General features: G+C 44.2%; 1 long non-coding RNA gene across 1 annotated transcript in view; it reads left to right on the top strand.

The window, feature by feature from the left end:
• The first annotated feature begins 6,751 nt into the window (after positions 1 to 6,751).
• The window catches only part of LOC147369643 (uncharacterized), a 39,730-nt gene continuing 35,802 nt past the window's right edge, over positions 6,752 to 10,679 (top strand). Inside the window, exon 1 of the long non-coding RNA XR_015167671.1 lies at positions 6,752 to 6,926. This is a non-coding gene — a long non-coding RNA (uncharacterized LOC147369643). The remainder of the gene's footprint in view (positions 6,927 to 10,679) is intronic.

Raw genomic sequence — 10,679 nt, 5'->3', positions numbered from 1 at the left:
TTTACCCAAAAAGACTGTGAGCTTCTTGAATACACAATACCTCTCTCCTGGCCCCACCATCTAGTATTCATCCTCTGTTTCTAACTGTGGTGCTACTAACACCAAGGGAAACCATCTCCTTCTAATGACATTGTGTCTAGAACTGACTGGGGTGGAAAGTGAGGAGGGAGAACAAAGACAATGAGAAAACATTCTTGGTGTTTGTGGGATGTTCAAGCTAAGTATGCATGGCTTGTAGAAATGCCCATAAAACATCTTAATAAAAGGTGCTATTTCTTTAGAGAATTGTTTTTGTTTTAGGTAAATCCTCCCACTCAGAAATCTCCAACATGATGCTTCCATCTGCAGAAAAGAACAAAAACAAAAAAACGAAACTTTACCACCTAGTGGTAGAAATCATGAACTACAGACATACATTTGTCACTCATTTATCCTTTCTCCCACTCAGCAGCTGTTTACTGACCACTTATTATGTGCCAATAATTGATGCAGACAAGTCTCTGTCCTTATTTAGTCGCTCATGTAGTGATCACTTTCTTTGGACCGTGAGTCATGTTTTTTGGAGCTTTGGTGTCAACCTGTTTAGATAAATAGGGAGGCCAGGTTTGTTGGTACAAAGGTCAAACGTTGGCACCTCAGGGCTCACACAAGTTGATTTTTAAAAATATAAACAAGTTGGAGAGGCTTACGTACACAGAGAGACTACATGTACTTCTTGCTTCTCTGGCAAACAGTGCCTTGCTTTCTTGCGTTTCAACAATTGGCTGGAACTGAGAAGCAGCTTGTCCTTCTGGCTGGGGTGACTCCATCAGCCCCACACTGGCTCTCTTGTTCACTTACTCAGTTGTGTGTGATCTCTTTTTGGACATTCAGATGCTTGGTAGATTTGTATTCTCTTTTATTCTTACAGAAGGACATCTCCGAATCTCTACAGTACTTCCAAGAAGGCCCCTCTTTCCAGCAAAGGCAATTATAACTGAACAATTATCAAGGAGATAATATGCTTCTTGATGACCCCTAGATTAAGGACCATTTAGTTTTCTGGGTTTCTGTCCTTAGAAAAAAACCTCTTTGCTCAGATCCTGCCCCCTACCCCGCCGCCATACTTGGTTATTTCCCTTTCCTACCTTGCTTGGCGAGGTAGAAGATTGTTGTGAAGATGTTGAATTTTTCTCCCACTTCTTTGTTCAACAGAGACTTAATGGACATTTCCTAAGGGCCAGGGCCTCTACTTCATGTGGAAGATGTAGCCGAGGATGCAACACAGGCACTTATTGGAGTGGCAGTGTGGCCTTCATAAAAAGGTCCACGATGCCATGGGAATGTATAAAAGGAACTCTGGACCTAATGTAGGGGTGGAAATGGGATTGGAGAGTGTCCCTGGAGAAAGTAACATTGAACCTCAACCTTTAGGGTCAACAGGAATTAGCAAGGGAAAAGAAAACCTTCACAGAGGCCCAGATTCAAGAAAACTGTTGGATGTGGAGAGATACATTTCGTAGTACCTGTGAGGTCTGTGGAGAAGCACAGACTTCATTCTGTGGGAGATAGGGAGCAATAAGAACCCACAGTCAGGGGCTGTATGTACATGTTCACATCTGTGCTTTCAGAAGATCCCTCCACCCAGAAATCCATTTTAAGAGACTTGGCTGAGAGCTAGGACTGCTGGTTCTCTTGGACCCCTCCCGTTCAGTTTCGTACTGGACAGTCTGGTGGTGAAGGACTCGGAGGAGCACCCCTGGCACCCTGCGGGCACAGCACTAGTGGCTACCGTCCCATCCCTGGGCAGCTCTTGTTTCGCCTTTTGAACTCTTGTTTTTCAGTCTCCACTTTCCTGGGAGTTCTCTGTTTTCTCCGTAGTTCCTTGCCACTTTCCATGTAATTCAGGCATCTTCCTGGAGCTGCTGTGGGTTTGTGGTTGCCTGAACCACAGCAACAAGGTCCTGAACTCCCCACTCACCCCAGGGAGCCCTTATATCAAAAAGTTAGCTTCAAAGCCTAGTTGGAAGTTGTTGATATGAAGCAAAAAGTCAACAAATATTTCCCTGGAGTCTTGGCACCGGAAGGTCTTTTTCTTTTTCCTTTTGCTCAATTCGCTGTCGGTTAGCAGCCTGAACTTCTGCCTACTCAGCAGATCCCCATGGCAGCTCCCAACTGGGCTGTAGTGGTGCCTGTGGAGCTGGAACGTGATCCAACCCCCTACCTCATCCAGGAGCCCTTCCCTTTCTGACAGTGGGCCGGTCTTCTTTCAAAATGAACTGGTGTAGGCGCCCAACACACCCACATTCTGGTTTGAACTGCTGTAGCTGCTGGCCGTGTCATTTCAGGAAATTTATTCCACCACCTTGTGTTCAAGTTTCCTTGTCTGTAAAACGGGAAGGGTAGTCCCTGTTCTGCTTACTTCATATAGTCATTTTGAAGAGGAGAAAATGACTACAGATCATTCAATCACATACAAAACATTTATTGATTACTCAGCCATGTGCCGGCTGATGGGGCATGAAAGCTCTTGTTAAAATGCGACATGCTACACAAATATGACATTCTCAGATGCAAGAGTTCACTACCAACTGGGTTGGACTGGGTGTGTTTGTTCTACTTCCCTCATCTGTCTTGCTCCACGTAGAAGCAACCGCTAGCTACCCAAGTACAGCCCATCCATAAGCATTCATGGCAAAGCTTTAGCAAGAGACAATAAACAGAAGATATCAGCTAGCAATTGAAAGATCTTTGGTGACAAACCTGGTGTGTGTTTGGAAGCTTGATTAAGTCCTGTACCAGATGTTGTAAGAGGATGGTTGGCCATATTTTGCCTATTGCTCCAGCATTGACAAACAGGGCCCAAACAATGGACAAAGGAGTTAGTTCCTTATTCTAAAAAGAGTTTTGAACAGCTGGGGCCAGCCAGGACAGCCCTCTGCCCACAGATCTTCAGGGCTTCCTAAAAGCCAAAGCCAGCCTTGCTACCATCCTCTGTCCTCCCCTCCAGGTGACATAATAGAAGTCTAGAAGAGGAGGACAGAAAAGGAAGGTGCCTACAGGGTCATTTTCATTGGGAGTGACGTGCTCATGAGGTGTGTGAGGATTAGGGTCCCAGGGAGAAACAGACAGGACCTCACATTATGACAATCTAGGGAAGGTTTATCTATGGAAAGGAACCGCAAAGGCTCACGTGGTCCAGCGGGGGTGGGAGCAGCAGAGCTCTCGCCACTTCTAGGCACAAAGAAATTAGGAGAAGGGACTGAAACCAGAACCCGAAAGGAGAGAAACCTCCTCAGATCAGTTAGAGATCTCTTCAATGGCTGGTTAGGATATTGATGGCCCCCGGGAGTGCTAAAGAGAAAGGTGAAAATATGAGAGCTGTTTGGAAGACAGACTTCAGGAGGCTTGCAGATGGAATGGATTGTGAAGGAAGGAGGAGAGGGGAAAGGGAAATTTACAGGTTTCAGGTTTGGGCAACTGGGTGAATGATGGTGCTGTTAATTCTGACTGGGAACAAGGTGGGGATTGGAACATGGAGGATCAACATTTTGTTTGGGACCTGTAGGTTGTGATGACTAGAACGTCTAGATGGAGGTATCCAGTATTCAGTTGGATATGGCATCTGAGTTTCAGAAGAGACCTCAGCTAGAAATACAAAATTATACTATGTGTGAACAATTGTAATTACATCTATTAGAGGCTTCTGTGCAACATGTTCATGAGAACATGAAATTTGATGCTTACTAGGTGAAGAAATCAGTTCTTGGCATTTTGAAAAGTTGTTTTTGCTACCACCCTGGAATTACGGCCACACCTGGAAAGGTAATACCATTATGCTGGCCTATGCTAATTATTATCCATAAAATGGCTATTTTACAGTAGAAGGAATTATTCCCAGAGAAATGAAGTATAGTAGTTAGAGTTACTATTCTTGCAAGTTAGCAAAATCTCAGGTTAAAGCAGCTTAAATAGGCAGATTTATTGGCCCAGATCCAGGGGTGCTTTTTGACTACAAGCACAGTTTGATCTCAGTTGGTAAAGAATCTGCCTGCAATGTAGAAGATCCTGGTTTGATTCCTGGGTTGGGAAGATCCACTGGAGAAGGGATAGGTTACCTTGTCCAGTATTCTTGTGGCTCAACTGGTGAAGAACTCGCCTGCAATGTGGGAGACCTGGGTTCGATCCCTGGGTTGGGAGGATCCTCTGGAGAACAGAAAGGCTACCCACTCAAATATTCTGGCCTGGAGAATTCCATAGAGTATGTAGTCCATGAGGTTGCAAAGAGTCGGACATGACTGAGCAAACTTCACTTTCACTTCACAGTTTGATCTAGAGGCTCAGAAAATGTCACTGAGGCACAGTGTCTGTACTTTTCTATTCTGCTTTTCGTCATGCATTTGTTGGCTTCATTCAGACTGGCTCAGATTCATAATAGCGAGATGGCAATTGCGGCTCCAAGCCTCACAAGCTCATGCCTTTAAATCCAGTGAACAGATACCAAACCTATCTCTTCCAGAAGCCCTTTTACAGGTCTCAGATCTTCTCATTGGCTCTAACCAGGTCCTGTTCTTAGCCCTGCTCCGTCACTGTGGCCAGAGGGATAGGATATCCCAACTGGATTGAGGCCTTATGAGCTTACTTGAGAGCTGGGAGAAGTGTCAGTCCCCCGTACACACTAGGATTTCATAATAGGAATGTGTCCACAAGTGAACAGGGTGCTTCCACCTGCGAAGAGATGCTGGAGAGGGGACAAAAAAATAATCACAGGAAGAAGGACCTGTTTGAGGTCACTCACCTTGTCAGCATCATAGCTGGGGCTCAGGTTTTCACCCTATCTTACTTTCTTCAAACTCTCCTGCCTCTTGAAAACTTTGTTTCCACCAGTGTTCCCAAAGACGTACGGTGATCAAAAGTCAGGAATGGGTTAATAAGAAAAACGTGTGTGTGTATGCTCAGTCACTCAGTGGTGTCCAGTGCTTTTGCAACCCCATGGATTATAGCCCGCTAGGCTCCTCTGTCCATGGCATTTTCCAAGCAAGAATACTGGAGTGGGTTGCCATTTCCTTCTCCAGCAAATCTTTCTGATCCAGGGATTGAACCCATGTATCTTGCACCTCCTACACTGGCAGGCGGATTCTTTACCATTGAGGCCCCTGGGAAGCCTCAATAAGAAAAACAGTGGTACTGAAAAGCATTAGAGGAAGTCACAAGTCCTTCAGGATCTTTCTCTGGCCCAGGGTAACAAATTGGTCAAAGTTGTCTTGAGAGTAACAAGAAGGAAGACACCGCCCCAGATGGCAGGCAGGAAAGCAGGCTGGAGAGAAAAGCTACTGCTAACCACTGCCCCCGCCCACAGTCCCTCGGCCTGGAAGAAGTCAGACCACAAGCAGCCAGGAAACTTTCAAGGCCTGCAAAGAGCTGTTTAGGACCAGGTCACAGTAGTTTCTAAAACCGTCTCCAGTTCATTATTCACTGTCAAGTTACTCCACGTGACTTTGTCACTCTTTTCTCTCTGCCTTCTCCAGTCTCACAAAGTTTTGCTGGTTCTGGTTATTTTTAGCTCAGTATGGCCCTTGGGGATCACCAGATCCAACTCTCTTGTTTTGTAAAAGAGAGAAATGAGACTCAGTGTTTCTGAGTTATTAAGGTCACGCACTTCCTATCAGAGTTGGTCGCCCTACCGGGGTCTCCAGGCTTCCCGCCCCTGGGTTCCATGGACCTGGTTGCTTCCTTTTTGTGGTCTCAGCAAGGTCCCCAACTGGGCTTTGCCTTATTAAAGGGCCGAATGTTGTCCCAGCACTGACAGATCCAGGTCACTTTTATCTTAGAAGTAGAATGGGTTCTTGAAGATTTGCACACTGATTTTTGAGAACTCAGGCACAGTCCTCCTAAAAAAGGGATTTTGTTTTATAGGTTCTCAGTCTCACAAAATTGGGCTTCCCAGGTGTCACTAGTGGTAAAGAACCCACCTGCCAATGAGGGAGACATAAGAGATACAGGTTCGATCCCTGGGTTGGGAAGATCCCCTGGAAGAGGGCATGGCAACCCACTCCAGTATTCTTGCCTGGAGAATCCACGGACAGAGGAGCCTGGTGGGCTACAGCCCATGGGATCGCAAAGAGTTGGATACAACTGAAGCGACTTAGCACACACCAACACAGTCTCACAAAATCCACTGGACCTGAGATACCATAGACCAATAGTGAAAATTAGTTAATTCCTATTTCTACTCTTAATAACTGGATATTAAACTTCACTTTGGGACTTCTTTTTAGGAAGGCTTTAGGGACTCCACAGGGTGCTGATTCTTTGCCAGTTTGTTTTCAGTTAGTCTGTAGTAGTGAAGTCACTCAGTTGTGTCCAACTCTTTGCAACCCCATGAACTGTAGCCTACCAGATTCCTCCATCCATGGAATTCTCCAGGCAAGAGTACTGGAAGTGGGTTGCCATTTCCTTCTCCAGGGGATCTTCTTGAACCAGGGATCGAACCCAGGTCTCCCACATTGTAGGCAGACGCTTTACCGTCTGAGCCACCAGGGAAATCCTGGGTGGAATTCCAGTTAGTCCAGTCCAGTTAGTCTGGGACCCACTTAATTTTTCGCTCTTGAATGATGGCTTCCCTTCTTTCTCAGAGCTGGCTTCAAGGGTTTGCAATCTGTGTAGTTAGTTGCACAGGGGCCCACACTCAGCAGGTCTTGTGTTTAGTTTAATGCTCTGTTGTGGCTATCTTGAAATTCTTAATCATTTTATCTTTGAATTTGTGTTTTGTAGGTAAAGTCCAATGGGACAATGGAGTGATCATGCATGTGAGCAGAGGAGATACACATGTAATATACATGTCCACTGATGATCCTTGAAGCCCAGTTTGCATATGACATTCATGATGTCCCATGAACACAGAATTCAGCAGCACCCATGATGCATGGAAGTTCATCAAGACTCACGTGAGTACCAGGCAAGTGTGCTATATGTACCACTGAGAGGCTATGTCTTTGTTCAAATCAGAACTTGCTTTGAAAACAGAAGGAAGACGGTGGCATTCTAAGAACCACAAGTGGCCAAGGGTCCCCATCATATCCTTTCTTATTCATGTTACTTCTCTGTATTAGACAACACTTAGGCTGAAAATTAGGACATAGGAAGAAAGGACGTTTCCTTCCTATAATTCCTTTCTTCTTAGTCCTTCCTTACTCATAGGTAAGATGAAGATAGGCAGTGTTGATAGAATATACAGGTAAAAAGAAGTGAAATAAAAGTTGAGTTAGTATTTCTGTAGCATTTCCATTGTTCAGGTAAGAAGGAAATGTGTGAACCACAAAGATACATGTTCAGCATGTGGATTTGGGGGAACACAATTCAGCCCATTACAAGGGCCTTTACACTATTTCTTCTTATAATAACCTTGAGGGAGCAGTCAATACACATATTAGCTTACTAATTGCCAAGCTCTGGTAAGCTGCTAAAGATACCAGAGAAGACAGGCAGATACTTGCTCTCATGTAAATTAAGCTCCAGTGGGAGATGGGCAAAAACAATTAAGTAAGTAACACAGTTGCAGATAGTGATAAGTACAAGTAAGACCACACATACAGTTCAGTGATAGAAAATAAAGTGGTATACTGTATTGATGTTTTTCCTTCTGGCTTACTTCACTCTGTATAATAGGCTCCAGTTTCATCCACCTCATTAGAACTGATTCAAATGTATTCTTTTTAATGGCTGAGTAATACTCCATTGTGTATATGTACCATAGCTTTCTTATCCATTCATCTGCTGATGGACATCTAGGTTGCTTCCATGTCCTGGCTATTATAAACAGTGCTGCGATGAACATTGGGGTACACGTGTCTCTTTCCCTTCTGGTTTCCTCAGTGTGTATGCCCAGCAGTGGGATTGCTGGATCATAAGGCAGTTCTATTTCCAGTTTTTTAAGGAATCTCCACACTGTTCTCCATAGTGGCTGTACTAGTTTGCATTCCCAACAACAGTGTAAGAGGGTTCCCTTTTCTCCACACCCTCTCCAGCATTTATTATTTGTAGACTTTTGGATCGCAGCCATTCTGACTGGTGTGAAATGGTACCTCATAGTGGTTTTGATTTGCATTTCTCTGATAATAAGTGATGTTGAGCATCTTTTCATGTGTTTGTTAGCCATCTGTATGTCTTCTTTGGAGAATACAGTATACTAATGCATATATATGGAATTTAGAAAAATGGTAACAATAACCCGGTGTACGAGACAGCAAAAGAGACACTGATGTATAGAACAGTCTTATGGACTCTGTGGGAGAGGGAGAGGGTGGGAAGATTTGGGAGAATGACATTGAAACGTAAAATATCATGTAAGAAACGAGTTGCCAGTCCAGGTTCGATGCACGCTACTGGATGCTTGGGGCTAGTGCACTGGGGCGACCCAGAGGGATGGTATGGGGAGGGAGGAGGGAGGAGGGTTCAGGATGGGGAACACATGTATACCTGTGGTGGATTCATTTTGATATTTGGCAAAACTAATACAATTATGTAAAGTTTAAAAATAAAATAAAATTAAAAAAAAAAAGAAAATAAAGTGGTTGAGATTTTTGATAAAGTCATCAGGGAGGGCTTCTCTGAGGAGGTGACAGTTAATCAGGTTTAAACACTGAGAAGGATTCTTTAATGCGAACGAGCTCAGGAGAGGAAAGAGATCAGCAGGGGAAACAGCGAGTGTAAAGGTGCACAGGTGGGAAAGAGCTTAATAGGTTCTAGGTATTGACAAAACGCCAGTGTGCTGGAGCATAGGGTATATGTGGTGGTGCAATGACGTGGCAGGAGTGGGAAGAGGCAGGGCTCTGCTCAGCCTCGGTTTGGGAGTGTAAGATTGATTCCAAGTGCAGCAGGGTTGCTGCCAGGACAGTGGCCTGGCCTGCTCTGCAGTGTGGAGGATGGCTTTGTGGCGGGCAGGAGTGGGAGGTAGAGAAACTGAGTCCCAGAGGTGTTCAGTGACTGCCATTCACACTACTTCTGAAAGGCAGGGCGAGGCAGGTACACATTCTCGTTTGAACTGCTGTAGCTTCTGGGAAGTGTTATACAATCCCATAAATGTGGAGAAGGGTGCCCTCTGCTGTTCCAAGTACTCTTTAATTCTCATTTGATTTGAAGGCAGATCTAGGAACTGAAGAAAGGAATCTCCCTACTGTTGATTATGAAATTCTCCAATCACATTTTCAAAACAGACATATCAACATTTTTAAGTGAAGAGAAAAAGGGGGTGAAGAAGCTACCATCCAGTAGGTTCAACCTTCTAAGTAAAGCAGGGTTGGAAATGGAATGAGGTGGCCCTTTTATTTTTTCAGTCAGTTCAGTTCAGTTCAGTCGCTCAGTCGTGTCTGACTCTTCGTGACCCCATGAATCGCAGCACGCCAGGCCACCCCATCCATCACCAACTCCTGGAGTTTACTCAAACTCATGTCCATCGAGTCGGTGATGCCATCCAGCCATCTCATCCTCTGTCGTCCCCTTCTCCTCCTGCCCCCAGTCCCTCCCAGCATCAGAGTCTTTTCCAATGAGTCAACACTTCGCATGAGGTGGCCAAAGTACTGGAGTTTCAGCTTTAGCATCATTCCTTCCAAAGAAATCCCAGGGCTGATCTCCTTCAGAACGGACTGGTTGGATCTCCTTGCAGCCATGGGACTCTCAAGAGTCTTCTCCAACACCACATCTCAAAAGCATCAATTCTTTAGCACTCAGCTTTCTTCACAGTCCAACTTTCACATACATACATGAATACTGGAAAAACCATAGCCTTGACTAGATGGACCTTTGTTGGCAAAGTGATGTCTCTGCTTTTGAATATGCTATCTAGGTTGGTCATAACTTTCCTTCCAAGGAAACCTTTATTTTTTAGGAGTAATTAATCACTTTACTGTTTGGTTTTTAATTGCACATGCTCATTACAAAATAATTCAAGCAATGTACAAAGGTAAAAAAGTAGAAAATTACTCCAGATCTTACCACTTAGAAGTAACAAGAATTAACATTCAGTGAACATTATTTTAGACATGTGCATGTATTCAGCTACACAGGTTGGATAAAAATGTGCTCAATAAAGATCCCTCCACAGTTAAAACAGTTACTATAGCAGCTTGAAAGACACAGTCATTTTTAAAGTTACATGTTTTGATTGTAGTTATATGAATATATCTATATAACTTATTTATATATTGATATTATCTGTGTTATAAAACAAGTCAGCAAACATTTTTTTTTGCAAAGGGTTACAATCTTTTTGGGGCCTCCCTCGTGGGTCATTGGTAAAGAATCTGCCTGCCAATTCAGGAGATGGGCTCAGTCTCTACTCTGGAAAGATCTCCTGGAGAAAGAAATGGCAACGCACTCCAGTATTCTTGCCTGGGAAGTTCCATGGACAGAGTAGCCTTGTGAGCTACAGGGTCACAAAAGAATCAGACATGACTTGGAGGCTAAACAACAACAGCACAACCATTCTGCTCTGCCATTGTAACAAGAAAGCAGTCAGAGAATACTTAATGACTGAGTGTGACAGTGTTCCAATAAATCTTTACCTATTAGCAGGTGGTGGGCTGGGTTTGGCCTGAGGCTGTAGTTGGTTAAACCCCTACTACTAAAGAGAAGAGAAGTGCTATGCTTACTTTTCCTCACACCTCACTTTTCCAGATTTTACTTATAATAGTTTCACCTTG

The sequence above is a fragment of the Bos grunniens genome, chromosome 7 (genome assembly GCF_055505025.1).
Source record: "Bos grunniens cultivar Pamir isolate PY7600 chromosome 7, Bosgru_T2T1.0, whole genome shotgun sequence".
NCBI classification, from domain to species: domain Eukaryota; kingdom Metazoa; phylum Chordata; class Mammalia; order Artiodactyla; family Bovidae; genus Bos; species Bos grunniens.
This window is presented reverse-complemented; position numbering and strand designations above follow the sequence as displayed.